Consider the following 17,472-nt stretch of genomic DNA (forward strand, 5'->3'; position numbering starts at 1 on the left):
ATTGGTATTGTTCTGGTTGCATCATGCGTATATCGGAGCACTGAACAATGGTATTCATGACAACGGGAGTACCATAAATTATAAAAAAAATCAATATTACAATGATTATGTGCGCTGTACATACTCTTCTTTCTCATTATATGAATTGGTTTTGTTCTGGTTGCATCGGATCAAGGTACGTATTATAAAGTATATTAATTTTTTTTATTGTAGGCCTAATAATTAATCGTTGAAATTTCATATTGTAATAATCTAGGCTTACTGTACACTATAAACTATTACAACACATCTGATATTCTTGTAATTTAATAGTGATATAATTATTGTAGGTTCTAATGCACGTTCAGCTTTTTGAAAAGACAGACCAAGTTTAAGTCCCACCGGGGAAGCAAAGACCGCCCGGGAGGTCGACTATTGAACATTCCTCTTATTAGCATCGATAATTCTAAAGAGGAGAATACTCGGTAATACTACCGCAATAGTTGACGGGTACCGGCCCGCTATGGTTCTGACCAGGGGTCCCGACTCAAATAGGTCATGAAGAAACCGGGAGAGGATCGATTTCGTAACCGGCACACCATCGATAAAACCGCTTGAGGCGGCTGTTGTATTGTGTTTTTGTCGAATCCCGTCGAGACTGGGCTGCCAACATGGCAGGCCCGTCTGGAATTCCTGCACTTCTAAGGCAATTCCTGACAAGGGCCAGGTAGTCAGCGTTTGTGTAGGCCCAACCGGGCCCGGGATTGAACTAGGAGATCGGGCCGAATTGGCAGTGTCCTGGGCTGAGAGTAAAGAAGACTCAGCATTGTGGGAAACCAAGTTTGGCGAGACCACCAAGGAGCTACCAGAAGGATTTTGCATTGAAGGCGGCGAATGTTAGCTATGGCCAGGGATGAGGGAGAGAGGCGGAAAGGCATACAGATTGACAGAGCGTCGGTGGTCCAGGCTATGGCTTCTGGGTACCGGGAGCAAAAAATCGGAAGTTGAGCATTCCGGTTCGTCGAAAACACGTCGATGAGAGGTCGTCCAAACGTTTGACGACGGCCGTCGATAACATCCACTCGGTCGGAAGTACAGAGCCATGGCGACGGAAGAGGGCATCGGCAACCGTGTTGAGTTTGCCGAGAATATGAATTGCTTTTAGGTGGATCCCCTGCTGATGGCACCAGTTTAGGAGCTGCCATGTGCAATAACACAGGGTCGGGAAGTGCGTCCAGCCCTGACGGTTGATGTAAGATACCACCGTGGTGCTGTCGGACAGCACCAGGACGGCCTCTCTGTAACATAAGTGGAGCAGGCTTTGTAGAGTATTTGAAATTGCTAGAAGTTTCAGAACATTTATGTGAAAGGCTGATTCCAACATGGTCCAGGTTCCCGCTACCGGAGGGCGCATGACCGCCCCACCCAGAGAGGGAGACGTCGACGGTGACTCGCACCGACGGAATAATAGGATCGGAGAATGGTTTTTCCTCGTCCAAACCCCCTGGTTGAAGCAACCACTACTGAACCTGAGAAGCTACGAATGTACTTAGCAGGACCTGGATGAGAATGTCCCTGGAGGAAGGGGAAAAATGATGGAGGAGGTGGAGTTGCATCGGACGCATGTGAAGTCGGCAGTCCGGAACTAAATCTACGAATCTCGAAAGGTACCCCAGAAATTTCAGCCAAATCAGGGCTGGAGATGACGGTCGGGACAACAGGAGTTTTATCGCTGCCCGACAGGTCTCTATGTGAGCTTGTGATGGGAACGCCACATGGGCACGCCGAATCAGATCTAGACGGACCCCAAGAAACAGCGGGGACTGAGACGGGGTGAGAACTGATTTTTGATAATTGATAACCTGCGGCCTCGGTGATCTTCAAGGCCTACGTGGTTTAAGAGGACTTGTTTGGAATTTGCGAGAATTAGCCAACCGTACATGAAGATTCTTACCCCCATCGAGTGGAATACTTCCTCCGACGTGCTTTGACTACCCGCGAGTGAAGATCCGTGGGGCAGTGGACAGTCCAAACGAAAGGGCTCTAAACTGGTATAGTTCCCGTCCAGGAGAAACCGTAGCCAGTGACGGCCCTCTTGGGATGGGAATGTGAAAATAGGCGTCTTTTAAGTCTAGAGATGCTGCCCAGTCTCTGGGAAACAGGCCACGTAGGACCGTGACCAGCGTTCCCATTCGGAACCTTACCGGGATTATAAATTGATTTAAACTTCGGAGGTTGTGAGAGTAATACGCCAACCCCCCGATGCCTTGTCTGTGATGTGTAGAAAGGTAGCCTTTAGTACGGGATGTGAGGGGGAACCGTGAGATTGCTCCCTTCTGCATTTATTTCTTTGACCCCGTCGAATAAGGCCTTCTTACTGATTGGGCAGGAAGGAATTTGAGTTGGCCTCTGTGGGCCCATATGCGGAAGAGAGGTGAATTATTATCTTGTAACCGGCGTACAGGGTACTTACAACCCAACAGTCTACTCCCATAGACTCCCAGACCTGTGCGAACATCCCTAATCTTCCCCACCAGCTTGGTTACAGAAGAACAGAGCCCATCTCCATGAATGTCACTTCTGTTTCCTACGGCGACCCCGCCGCCGACCTCCCCCACGGGAGGCATGTGGGGCCGGGTGGGAACTGGCCAGAAAGGGCTGGGGAGAGTAAGCTGCAGTGCCCATGAGAGGTGGTATGGAAGAAGTGGAATGTGGCTGACCTTGAGGCCTCTGTTGGCGTGGCACCTGGTAAGGGTTAGTGGCCCAATGTTGCGAGCGAGAAGTTCGACAGTCACGACGCTTTGCGCCGCGCCAGATGAAAGATATTAATTAAAGCATATCCGGGCTTAGAAGAGGCTGCGGCATTACGGGCATACATGCTACAATAAGGTTACTGTTGTTTTAGGGATCTCACAAAATAGACAATAAAAGTTTTGTATTCGTTAAATGGATAAATATTGTATTTGTTAAAAGATTGACTGCAACTCTAGAAATAATATCACCATCCCAACTTATAAACATTCATTATTTATATATAATCACGTATGCGAGTGATACGAAATTAACCAGTCAGATAATAAAGATACAAAAGATGTGTTATAGTGATTGATTAATTAACTAACTAAATGTTCCTTTTTTTACAGAAGCTGTGTTTTCTCTTATTTCATATATCGCTTGCTTACATTGAGGAGACTTGTATTTATACACGAGGATGAATTTCTTAAACATGGAAAACATGTAGGCCTACGATTTTATATGTTTTACGTACTTAAAGATCATTTTGCCCAACAGACAAGTTGTAGAATCAACATCGTTAAAAAATGTTAACGACTGAACTCACAAAAGGAGGGCTGGTAGTTTATTTCTTTATTCATTCATTCATTTTACTTTCATTTTGGATTCGTATGCTCATAAAAAACAAACTGCCTATAAAGGCTAAAAAATACCGCCGGTATCAGATTATCTCATGATCTCCATCATTTTTTTAAAGTCAAAAGATGATAATACCCTAATAAATTGTATAATTTCATTTTGGCTATTAAATAGTAATACATTATTATGTTTACCTTAGGAATCTAATCAACAAGAAATATTTCTACAAAAAACGCCGCTCGCTTGTTGACGTAACAGTTTTAAAGATTACAAAAATTATACATTTTTTTTCTTCAAATTTGCTTTTTTGAATGTGTCATTTTAATGTCACATAATAATTATTCACTTTAACGAAAACAATGGATCGAAAAAAATATATTTACCTTAAAAAATGTAATTTAAAGCAAAAAATATTAAATTATCTGTCAGACAATGGTTTTTTGTTAAAATTAAAGGTTTCTTTCTCTTTTTATAAGGGTAAGTGAAATAATTGTGTTGTTTTGTTTTTTTTACAGAAGGGAATAACTTTTAAACTGCAAAATTACCTAGTTAAAGTCTGATTTTATTAATCTTCATTTTTCATATTTTTTGGTAGGACAATACATCTTAAATTATTGTTCTTTCTTCAGAAATAATTATTTATTATCAATTATTTTTGTTTAACAACAACTAGTATTAAACATTTTGTGTAACGTAAATATTGGCCTACTGCACAGAACACAAATATAATGATAATCTAAACTATATATAGTGTACTGTGAGTAGATAGTAGTTCACTTAACCACACAAAAATATAACAATAAACCGTGAGCCCTCATAGACTCTTTTTTCCCAAACGTTTTTTGGGTCCAGCAGCTGGGATCTATAAATTATAGTCGAGTTTACAAAGTCGCAAAACTGTCGGCCTTAGATAGTATAACTGCTGCTTGCTTTAGCTTATGAATGAGTAGTCCTCATGGTACGTAGCTGGCTAGAGCAGCAGCGTGAAAAAGGTATCCACTTCACTCAAAGCAAGTACCGCCAATGTGGGTTATATCGAGTTATAACCAATACGTTATTTTATTGCTAAGGTCAAGTCTGGGGGTCGATGTAGATGTCAACAAGTGATAAATGGCCAGCGATACCCAAAAGTGCTAAGGGACATCCAAGTGTGAACAAATTGTATCCTATTACAAGTGGCGTGACGATAATTATTTTCATTGATGTTTTATTGGGGAGGTGTTCCGGGCGTTTATTCAAATAAATACCATCCTAATCGGTATAATTAATACATTATTCCGCGACACAGTGAGCCGTTTTGGCCTAAGAAGGAAGACGTTTTAGACGGCTTGCAATATAGGCAGAAGTATCCAGGGTCCTGACGGGACACAGATAGCGCATAGTATACATGAGTCCTGGCAGCTTACTCAACAACTCGGCTATCGGGTTTTCATTCGATTTCAAACAAAAGCTCTTATCATTAATTCTCTCGATGTAATTTTATATAATTATAATATAATAATAATACTCCTATGTTTTATGAATATATTTAATTTGATCTTTATGTACTACAGTAGGCCTACTATACCTTCACACTAGTCCATGGGATTTAGACTTTTAACTCACACAAATTGCAAGAAAAGGTTTTTTTGATGAAATGTGTTCTTTAGACCCTACTGAACACATTTATCAACGTTAGGACATTTTTCGACAACGGGAAGTAGCCTAATTTACATAATTAAAAATGGCCGCCATTTTTAATAACGTACTCTGTATCTTGGAAACCGCTAGTCACAGATACTTAATTATGGTGTAAAAATCGTTAGAATATATGTTTTTATATTCACTTTATTGAAAAAGTTTGTCCAAAAATGAATGAAAGTGCTATTTCTAACATTATTGACCTTTGACCTTGAATTCTCATATCTCAGCAACCACTAATCGGAGATATACAAATTAGGGCTTAAATTGTTCAGAAACTACACATTTATATCCAGTCTAATGGCATGTTTTTGCAAAAAATGGCCGATTCTAACATTATTGACCTTTGACCTTGATTTATCATATCTTAGCAACCACTAATCTGAGAGACACACAATATGGCTCAAACTGTTCAGAAACTACATATTTATATTTAGTCTAATGGCATGTTTTTGCAAAAAATGGCCGATTCTAACATTATTGACCTTTGAACTTTGCACTACATAAAATCGCATAACTTTGAAAATATTGTACATATGAAATTATTTTTAGTGTCAAATTGTTCAGAACATACATGTTTCTATAGAGTCCAATGACACATTATGTCCAATAATGACCTATTGTATGGTTATTAACATTTGAACTATATTTGAAAAGGATTTTTAAACCCGGAATCTTCTTCATGTAGGCATTCATTAAAACATGTGATTTGGCACTACTTTTTAGAATAGTTTAGAATATGGTGGTAATTTAAAGTGCATGTACAGTAAGGATAGCATCACTCTTGAGGGCATTCTTTTAGGTTGAAACATAGTCTTATTAATAAGGCCTTTTCTACTACTAGACGCATTGTTGACAACTGGAATTTTAAAAGGTCGATATTAATGCAACATATTTAGTTTAGTTTAATTAATTGGCTATCGAGACTCATAATTAGGCTGACCACCACTTGCAATATTTTCGCCGTATACAGTAAAAACCTCAGTTTCTTATGGAATTTATTTATTTATTTCAATAACCATATACAGTATGACTACTATAGTGGTGTATAGTTTTTAACCTTTTATAATTTGTTTTTGTACTTTTTTACGTGAATGTATTGTGTATGTACCATGTTTCTATGTGGTTTAATTTTTACCATTTTTTAACCATCATTTTAATGCTTTTAATATAAATATCTTGTAATTCAGCTTCGCTGCGAAGACGATAAGAAATAAAATAAACAATTGGTAAACTTGTAGGCAGTTTATGAATGAATGCAATAGATGCTTATACATTTAATGTACCATGGCCTACTTTAAACTAAACATAAGTCAACGTTGCAACTCTTACATTTTAGAGTGCCAAATTACATGTTCTAATGGATGTCCACATGAAGAAGATTCCGGGTTTAAATCCTTTTCAAATATAGTTCAAATGTTAATAACCATACAATAGGCCATTATTGGACATAATGTGTCATTGGACTCTATAGAAACATGTATGTTCTGAACAATTTGACACTAAAAATAATTTCATATGTACAATATTTTCAAAGTTATGCGATTTTATGTAGTGCAAAGTTCAAAGGTCAATAATGTTAGAATCGGCCATTTTTTGCAAAAACATGCCATTAGACTGGATATAAATGTGTAGTTTCTGAACAATTTAAGCCCTAATTTGATTTAAATTTGTATATCTCCGATTAGTGGTTGCTGAGATATGAGAATTCAAGGTCAAAGGTCAATAATGTTAGAAATAGCACTTTCATTCATTTTTGGACAAACTTTTTCAATAAAGTGAATATAAAAACATATATTCTAACGATTTTTACACCATAATTAAGTATCTGTGACTAGCGGTTTCCAAGATACAGAGTACGTTATTAAAAATGGCGGCCATTTTTAATTATGTAAATTAGGCTACTTCCTGTTGTCGAAAAATGTCCTAACGTTGATAAATGTGTTCAGTAGGGTCTAAAGAACACATTTCATCAAAAAAACCTTTTCTTGCAATTTGTGTGAGAAAAGGGTCATTTTTTAGCTAAATCCCATGGACTACACGCGCGGTCCGAAAATAAACAAAAAATCAAAATGGCTATCGCCACCAATCACCAACGGCCAACTTAGTTGAAATAGGGCGTTGTTTTACAACTCCCTCTGGTTGAAACCAACCATGCAGGGAACTTGCAAGGTGATTGACACACCTTACCGTGAACCCGGAAATTACTTACCTCGCGTAGAGTTAAAATTTACCGATTGAAATCAGAAAATTTCTTATAAAACCCTTTATAATGTCTTCCTAAGATAGAAATATGGAACAATATCGTAATAGTGGAAACTAATGTTATAAAATCTACGTTTCGCGGTACATCTGAGATAGATAAGGTAGGTATCCAAGGCGGAGATTAGTACCGAAGTTTTCCATTGTGCTCGCCTATGTCAGAATTAACCATAATTTATATATAGATATCAGCCTAGATTGTAAGTAAATTGGGAGTCAATGTGAATACCGACCTATAGGTTGACAGCAAATATAAAGTTTTGATTATTTGACAGTGATTATTATAATACCGGCCTAGGTTAACAGCAACAACAAAGTCATTATTTATTTTAAAGATTTTACAGGTTACCGTCTACATCATGCATCTCAATAATACTGTATTATCAGAAAATGTTTACATATAGACTCTCTTTTGCAAGACGTGCCTTGTGGTTTGTAATTTGAGCATGACCCGTCCGAGTTTACACAATTCCAAAACTGGTTGCCTCTAGAAGTATAGCTTCCGCTTAATATGGCTTCTGAATGAGTAGTCCTTTGGGAATTATTCTTAATTCTGACATAGGCGAGCACAATGGAAAATCCTCGGGAAAGATCCTCGCCTTGGATACCTACCTCATCTATCAATCTCAGACAGATGTACCGCGAAACGTGTTCACTATACGATATTGTTCCATATTTCTATCCAAGGAAGATATTATAAAGGGTTTTAAAAAAATTTTTTTTTCATCGGTATAGATTTTCAACCGTACGCGGTAGAAGTAACTTCCGGGTTGGTGAGTCATCATTTACGAAGTATTTGCTGCCGTTAGTGGCGATATTAATTTTTGCTGTTTTGTTTATTTTCGTGTTAATCTCGTTTTAAGTTAGCAAAAAAAAAAAAAAATTATACTGCAAATTAAAGATCAAATGAAATATAGTCATAAATCATCGGAGTAGTCTTTTGATTACATCGAGAGAACTGATAGTAAGGCCTATATTTGAAATCGGGCGCCGATGTTTAAACTGAGTAATTAATACAATTAGGCCCGTATTTATTTGAATAAAGCACCCCACCATAAAACACCATTTGAAATAATGGACACAGCCTGACCCCTTCCCCATCTAATCAACACGTCAGTATTGTATTATAACACAAATCTATTAGTATAGAATTCATAGACTGCAATATCTACAAACCAAGCATTTGAATTGTAATAATCATTTTGTTGTTATTGTTCATAGCTAGAGGAATTTATTTAATTATAAATGTTACCATATTATTACAACTAACACATTTAACGCTTCTCTCGAAGCCCCTCCCTTTGAATAAATGACCCCTTTCCCCCACCCCCAAAAAACCCTACCAAACAATAAACACGGTACCTTCCTTTTAAATATTTTAAAGAAATGAACACGTCGTGGCCAGCCTTGTCTTTAGGTTGGGCTCAGAAATGAAGACGTCGTGGCTAGTCTTGTTTTTACGTCGGGCTCAGAGAGATGAACACGTCGTGGTCAGCCTTGTCTTTAGGTCAGGACCCAAAAAATCCCCTACCAAACAATAAACACGGTACTTTAAAAATGTTATAATATATTCATCATCTAAGACGCATTTCAATAATGGTAACCGACCTCCAAAAAACGTCCACGCCAGAACATCCTTCTACAACCTGTGAGGTTTTTATCCAAGTCATTATTTAACTTTCCGTAAACCATCGTCTACTACACCTACTAGAGGTTGAGAAAGCGAAGCGAGCTCACCATCTAGTCAATAATAATTTACGGAAAATCTAATTTAAATACTTGCTATCGTGGCTCATATTACTAGGTATTACCATTCAGTAATAGTTGATTTTGCATATATAAATAGGGATGTTATAACTAATATTAATACTCAAAATAAATTGTTTTTTTTTAGAGTTCTTTACACTTTGCAGTTCCGTCTTGTACCCGCAAGAAATGGTGGGTGTATACGGAGCAGTGAACCTCCAACTTCGACTTTAAACGATCTTCTTATCAAACACATTCCCGGTCCACACCGTGGGATTTTATATATTTCTTATGATAATTATGGTATGGGGCAACCCGAAAGACTTCCTCAGCAAACGCCTATCGGACAACTTCATGGACGCCGTCAAATTCTGAGGCTAAAGGTCTATGTATGTATTGTAATTAATTGCAATGAATACCGTATTTATTCAAATAAACGCCCCATTAAATAAACGCCCCCATAGAACATCTGTAATAAATGCGTCCACGCCCGGGCGTCTTTTTTTCCGTGAATAAACGCCCCACCCATCACATACACATCATAATTAAAACACATTTATATTTGTAGAAGAATTCATCGACTGCCATGATCTACAATTTACTAAACATTTTGATACAATTTTTATTGTATGTTATCACTATTTTCTCATATCTATCGGGAAATTTGTTTTGTTATATATATTTAAAAACATAAACACCTCCCTCGAATAAATGTCTCCTAAAACCGGCCTTTAACCACCTCCTGAACAAACACGACCCGGGGTGTTTATTCGAAAATCCATCCCTTAAAACGAATGTGCAAGTAACGATGAGATGAACATGAAAAGCTATACCATTAGTTTATTATCAAACAATGACAGACACACACACACACTCACTTATGTGACGTGTTAAAAGTTATTTTATTATAATTTAGAAATTAAATTAACTAGTATTTACTTCCTTTTTTTTCTTTTTTTTGTGTAAATAAATAATAAATAAAAAACAATAAAAATGTAACGCAACGTATGACCCATGTGAAGAAATAAGACATTTACAGGAGTTAGAAAAACATTTTTATTAATAATATTTTTAAAAAAAACACCTAAATATACATATATATTTATATGCAGTATATCAGTTATATGACGGCTATCACTAGATATTGATGAACTATTTTGATATTGTTGTTTAAGCCATAGAATATTTTTAAAACAAGCTAAAAAATGATACCGATTTTAAAATATATACTATGAAAGTACTCAGTACAATGCATACTGTATATTTATATATGGACTGGTTCAAACATTAAATGTCGACATTTTTGTACCGATATTAATATTGTGTATGATGATGAGTATATATATTTAAAAAGAGACAATAAAGGTGGGTTATCCCACGAAAGACACAAAAAAAAAATTAAATTAGGGATTAAGAAACCAAACTAGATATGCCTATTATCATAATTAACTACGGTAATTATAATGTTTTTATTTTTTTTTTAATTTTAAAGTAATGACAATAACCAAATATTAATAGTTATTCATTATCATTATTACCGTATCGTCATTCTAAATTTATGACAAAATATTTTCGTATTAACTTATGAAACCATTTTACTTTTGTACATTTTAGAGAGCTGATGACCAACGGTAAAAGAATGATGGCCACAGTTAGTACTACGGTAAAGATTTTGGCAGTTAGTCTCAAAGATATTTCTCCAGTTTTCAAGGGGTTTTTACGTACATGTTCGATAAAGTTTTTTCAAGGGAAGTTAGAAGGTTAGGTTTAGAGTCAGATTGAGTTAATAATTAAGAACGATTATTAAGAGGGTTAGGTTCAGTAATAGTGTTTTTAATTTATGTAATGAGTCTCGCTTTAGCAGCTCAAGGTAAATCACATACTCCAAAAAAGAAAAATAACAATAAACCTGAAATTGAGAGATACTCGCACCGGTCCTCGTGCTAAACCGGCTACTTGCAGTGCGCAATCATAATAATATTTGCAGAAAAAACAATATCAGTCCTTCAAAAAACATTCAATTGTTTGTATAACGCATACTTTGTATAGATAAAGTAAAAAGGGGGAAAGCTTACGAAATACGAGTTGGAGAAGAGAACACGTCTATTTTAAATGTATCATAATTTATTCATGAGCAGAAGGGTACAGTAGCTTTTTTAATCGTGGTACAAGTTGAATAAGCTAGTGGTTTTAATGATCACTATTATTTTGCCAACATTGGTTCAATTCAAATAGGCCTACTGAATAAACCATGGAACTTGTTATCATTTTACAATTACCATAACAACATGGTGTCATGAAGATCAATATGAACATGGTTTAGCAAATCGATGTGTATGACACTTTCTCAGTACTATACAAATTTTGTGGTTTTGATTGACAGGGTGATGTGGCACTTTGCAATAGTTGGGATAATGATGAGTTATTATGCATCTTTCGACTTTCTATAAACTAATTCATATTGGTGTGTAACCACGAGTTCTCATTATTGTAAGTGTTGTTTTGTTTAATAAATACTATTGTGATGGGAGAATAAACACAGAGTTACAACAAATAACTACAATATTGAATGAAAAATCGTCTTGTCCAACATCGATATAATATAATATAATAAAATGGATTTACACTTTGTTTCTCATAATAAACATAGATATTTGATTTGAGTTTTTTTAGTGAAAGTTGTGCATCTGTTATTTCTTGGTTGCTTATTTCCAAGCATAAATGCTATCAGTATTTTACGTATTTGTATTTAACTAATGTGTTACTACTAGTGCTGTTGATTATAATAAAAAAAAATCAATGTAACATTAGCTTTGTCTTTACGTTATTTATTTCTTAAATTAAAAGGGAATCGAATACAGACTCTAGAGAAGAGCCTGTTTCAACATGCATCGTGAAGAAGCGTAAGCAAGATATTTGAAATATTATCAACAACAGTAATAACAAAAGTTAATTATTTTATGGGAGATTAAAACAAGACCGACGACAAGTCTCTGAAGAAAATCAACTCTCTGCATTAGCGGATTTCGAGATATTGGAACGCCGTAATGTTACCGTCTAATTTGCGTATTTACGTAAATTACATAATAATTACATATAATTTCAAAGGGATATCAACATAACTGGAATTTGGTCTGAGGTTTTAAATTATATGCAAGCTACTGACGCGAGGTATTAAAAGTATTGTTATTGCGCAATGGGAGGGTTTTAAACTACAATTGAAACCCAACCAGAGGCGTGTATACGTGTATATATACTGGATTAGTTCTGAAAAGAACTGTTGATTTTCTCGACGTTTCGATCAATATGCTTTGATCGTCCAGAACAACTATTACACGTGGTGTACCGTAAACTTTATATCAACATTTGATTTCGCCATGCAAACCTTCAAACAATACAAGTGTTATTCATGACAACGAGAGTACCATCAATTGTAAAAAAATCAATATTATAATGATTATTTAGCGCTGTACACATGCTCCTTTCGCATTATACGGATTGGTTTTGTCGTATCAAGGTACGTATTGACATACAGCCTATATTAATTATTTTCATATGTATTTTGTAGAATTTAACTGTTGAAATGTCAATCTATTCTTACTTCTACTTAGAATATAAAATATACAAAACTGAATGTAGGGCCTATGACTTGAATGAATCTTTCATTAGAGTCTCGTTTTATAAACTATTATGGTAATAACTGTTGGTTCAACCTTTACGAAATATTTTCACCAACTTATAAACAAAGTTATTATTTGTGTATAATCACGTATGCGCGTGATACGAAATTAACCAATCGGATAATAAAGATACACAAGATGTGTGATAGTGATTGATTAATTAACTAACTAAATGTTCCTTTTTCTACAGAAGCAGTTTTCTCTTGTTTCATTTATTGTTTCGTTACATTGAGAGGAGACTTCAACATTAAAAACATGTACGATTTTATAAGTTTTAAGATAATTCCGTGAAAATCCGCCATGCTGGTAAAACAATGAATATTTGTAATAGGCCTATGTCTACTGATAGAACTTGTAGAATCAAACCGTTAAAAAAATGTTAACAACTGAACACACAAAAGGAGCACTGATCTGTATAGTTAAACAGTAATAGTAATACGTTATTATGTTTATCTATTATTAGGTAGGCCTATATAAATCAATAATAATTACGGAAATTATAATATTGATATCGTGGCTCTTATTACAAGGTATTACCATACAATGCCATCATTCGTGTAATAGTTGATAATGTATGTATACAAGGGAATTCAAATGATATTACTAAAATTAATAATAACAAAAAAAAATTGTGTTTTTTAGGGTTCTTTACATTCTGACATTCAGAGAAAGATCCAGAGAGAGCGAGGAACCCGAAGAGTCGACTTTAAACCATCTTCTTCAGAAACACAATATACATGGCAACAACGGAGATGGCAACTACGTTATTGCTCTTGATAATGATGGTAGAGAAACCGAACGAATTGATCAGAACATGACTATCGGACAACTTGCTCGTGGTTTACGTGTAAACGAAAGCCTGAAACTAAAAGCCTATGTATGTATTGTAGTTAATTACAATGAATACTGCATTTATTTGAATAACCATTAGAAATAAGTGCACCCCTCGAGTAAACTTTCGCCGGCAAGAAACGCCCCATCCACATCCATATCATAATTACAACAACACATTTCTGCCATGATCTACAATTTACTAAACATTTTGATAACATTTTTACTGCATTTTATCACTATTTTTTCATATCTACATGGAGAATCTGTTTTATTATGTATGCTACCATTCACTAAAAAAAAACAAAAAACAAAAAGAACATCTCCCTCGAATAAACCACCAGTTAAAAGCCTTCCTGAACAATAAACGGCCTCTAAAAAGCCCCTGAACAAAAACGGCCCGTCGAGTTTAACCTATTAGAAAACTAAACTAAACTAAAACTGGGTTTATTATTACACACATACACGTATGTCACATGTTAAGAGTTATTTTATTCTAATTTAGAAATTAATTTGAGAAAAACAAACTAGATATGCTTATTTCCGCTATTGCTATTATCAGAATTAACTAATTACAATTCTAAATTGATGATAGTAACCTAATAATAATAATAATAATTATCCTTTGCCATTGTTATCGTTTGTCATTCTAAATTGATGATGATATTTTCGTCGTAACTTATTCAATAATTTTACTTTTGTACATTTAGAGAACGGATGACCGACTGTTAATTATGAATGCTGGCCACAATTAATACGGTACTACGGTATAGATTTGGCAGTTTGTTTCAAGATATTTCTTCAGTTTTAAGGGTGTTTACGTACACGTTCGATAAAGTTGATTATAGATTATTATTTGTTTATAAGGGTAGTTAGAGGGTTTGGTTTAAAGTTAGATTGATTCTGATTATTCGGTTCATTAAGTGTTATTTAATGCGTCTCGCTTTAGCAGCTCAAGATAAATCACATACTCGTACTATGCCTATATTGGAAAAACATCCCTATTCGGGGTAAATCGTTTAACCTAAATTCGTTTTAATCGGCAATATTTAGTTATCTAATACAAGTTGGTATACTGGTTTTTATTGGGTGTTAGAAATTAGTACCGAAAGTATGTACCAACTTTATATATCATGTAGTAAAATTCTAAAAGTTAGGCGCGGTTTACCAAAATTTGTCCTATTGATTTATATATATAGATAAGGAACTATCATGAAATTGATGTCGCAAAGAAAATTCCTAAAGAGAATAATATGTATAAAGTGGCAGGAGAAAAAAAAGGTCTGTATAAAAGAACAGGAGAGATTGAGTGAAGAAAGCGCACCCTAGATTAATATTCACACAGCATGAATTCCCATATCCAGTATTGATTTCATTTTGTAGCTTAAACTACAGATATTTCAAAATAAAGGAACACTTCGTTATAACAAAATCAATGGCTGTAAATAGTCCCGAATTTTATTCTTGATAATTTGTTTTTTCTTTTAATAATAATTTATCAGAGTTTGGAAAAGTGCGCGTTTATTATACTTAGTCATCCCATGTGAATTAAATTATAAAGGCAGACACGGGTTACTACTAGATCTCAATTTAATTACAAAAGTACCAAATAGGTAACAAATATCTCACACAAACAAATTGCAAAATATCGAAACCATTGAAAAAACCCCAATTTAAATGAATAAAAGTGAACACACACATGAACAAAACTATTCCAAACGGTTTGATGTATAATTAATACACCACAAAAAACACCCACAATAATATAGTTTGGCATTTTATACTTTCGTTAGTGTTTGCGCGAATCATCTAATTCACACAGATATTTAAAAGTGAAGGGATAGTGTATAACAAAATCAATGACGGTAAAATAGTTACTAATTTTATTCTTGATACAATTTGTTTTTATTTTAATAATTTGTCAAAATACTTTTATCAGAGTGCGCTTTTATTATACTTGCCCATGCAAAGTATAATCACCACATATTAAGGCAGAAAAAGAGCGTGCTGAGCACGAGCTAGTATATAGTTATTTACTCATTACCTTTATGTGCAGTTACATGGATGCATGTTCAGTTACTAAATAAACCTTTTAAGCCAGAACTTACGTTGTATGCGTTTTATTTTTTTGTATATTGTCACTTCACAGTCTCCGTGTAGCAAAAGTTTATTCTATGGAGAGGGTAGGTACAATCTCAACACCCTCCAGATTGCCCAAACCGTCATGATTATACCAATTTTAAAATCTTTGATTTAAAACTATATTTCTTTCAGGATAAACTTATACTTTGAGGTTTAAACGTCTTTCGCTTTATTTCATGTTTAATTATATTTATTACCATTAGTATTATTATTTTTTATTTAATTTTTTGTTGGGACACACAGTGACATAATATTATTAGAATCTTAATTGACTATCAAATCAGAGGTAATTTTAAGTCCTTTCAATCGGTTTACGAACGTAGAAATGTGATGTCATACTCAAGAATAAGAAGTGCTTACGGTCTGTCCGTGTAGGAACTATACGATTGATTTATAATCTAAAAAATAATCGACAGTTGCGAACGTAAAATGCATATTAATTGGACATTTAAGGGATTTTTGGGGTGGCGGGTGGGGGAAACCCACAGAAACAAACTACCACTGAATGAACTACTGTATACCTTCTGTGGATATGTGCGTAAAATTATTGGGGTTCTAGAGGAATAGGCCTACGGAGATAAATGTTATAGTGCCTCCATCGCTAAGAGCAAAAAGCTAATGCGCACGCGTAAGCAAAGATTTGTAAAGTAAAATTTACCTAAGACAATTTTTCTGCTAAGACTGTTTGATAAATAAGATTAAGTTATTAGCTTAAAGCACTTCTTAAATATTTCAGCTTAAGCAAAAATATAAGCAAATATTGAAAAATTCCAACCCTGTTGCTTAAATACCATGAATTTCGAGGGCAGCTTCGGGGGATTTTATCTCCGATATACTGGTTATGATGTCACAAAAAGAAACTCTGACGATAAACTCATCGGAGATCTTCCTAGACATGACCTGACAATTGATGTATGTTTCACCATTGCCACGTCTCATTAAAATAAAGAAAATAAGTGCAGGTCATTCTAATACATCGTAAAGCCTTAACAAACGATAAGAGATACGATATATTTTAAAAACGTTAGTATCAATTCATTGAGAATTATTTAGATTATTATCATAGGTTTATGCTCTATATGATAAATGACATTTATTTACATTCAGTGCTCAACATGACCATATGAAATTGTCTACACCATATGTACAGCATAATACCAAAACAACCTTAGACATTATTTGTAATTTTAATTATTCAACACTGGTTTTATTCCTTAATGTTAAAGTATGAACCCGTCTGTATTTCTCGGCACGAATTGTGTAAGCTGCTGGTACCAGAGAATCCGAAAATCCTAGAATCTAGTCAGCAATGATTCACACGAAAACTGAACGGCGCCGGTTAATAATTTAATTTTTGGCGCAAAAGGGACCGAGGTGCACCTTGCAGATTTGCCGTCTCCCTATGAATTATGACAACTATCTATAGGCTATTCTGGAACAGCTAAGGTTCGGCATTCAGACTGGAAAAATCCCTCGGGTTATTTTAAAATTTGCTCTACTCTTTGATTACGTCATGGTTAACAATAGTAAGTGACATAGTAGGCCTATTAATTATTAAAATTAAAAAAGAGGAAAGGATGAGTTGAAAATTTATTGTTATTCTCAGTCGCAGTGGTTTCGAAAACTATTACTTTTTAAATCTTTAACTGAAAACACTTTGATCACTGCCACTTCATCACACTCGAACTAACCGATCATTACACTGATCATTACATTTTTTAACTCCCATCTCATTATACAGTAGTATATATTATTAATATTAAGCATCATACTCCAATCA

The 17,472-nt window shown here is 34.8% G+C and overlaps 2 long non-coding RNA genes across 2 annotated transcripts; both read left to right on the forward strand.

The window, feature by feature from the left end:
* The first annotated feature begins 3,175 nt into the window (after window positions 1–3,175).
* LOC144853707 (uncharacterized) lies at window positions 3,176–10,801 on the forward strand. The gene is made up of 3 exons (XR_013614409.1): window positions 3,176–3,216; window positions 9,188–9,428; window positions 10,654–10,801. It is a non-coding gene; the product is annotated as an uncharacterized LOC144853707 (long non-coding RNA).
* A 1,744-nt stretch (window positions 10,802–12,545) lies between these two features.
* On the forward strand, window positions 12,546–15,538 carry LOC144854634 (uncharacterized). Its single transcript, XR_013614643.1, has 4 exons — window positions 12,546–12,556; window positions 12,910–12,976; window positions 13,362–13,596; window positions 14,261–15,538. It is a non-coding gene; the product is annotated as an uncharacterized LOC144854634 (long non-coding RNA).
* The last annotated feature ends 1,934 nt before the right edge of the window (window positions 15,539–17,472 follow it).

The sequence above is a fragment of the Antedon bifida genome, chromosome 10 (assembly GCF_963402885.1).
Source record: "Antedon bifida chromosome 10, ecAntBifi1.1, whole genome shotgun sequence".
NCBI lineage: Eukaryota > Metazoa > Echinodermata > Crinoidea > Comatulida > Antedonidae > Antedon > Antedon bifida.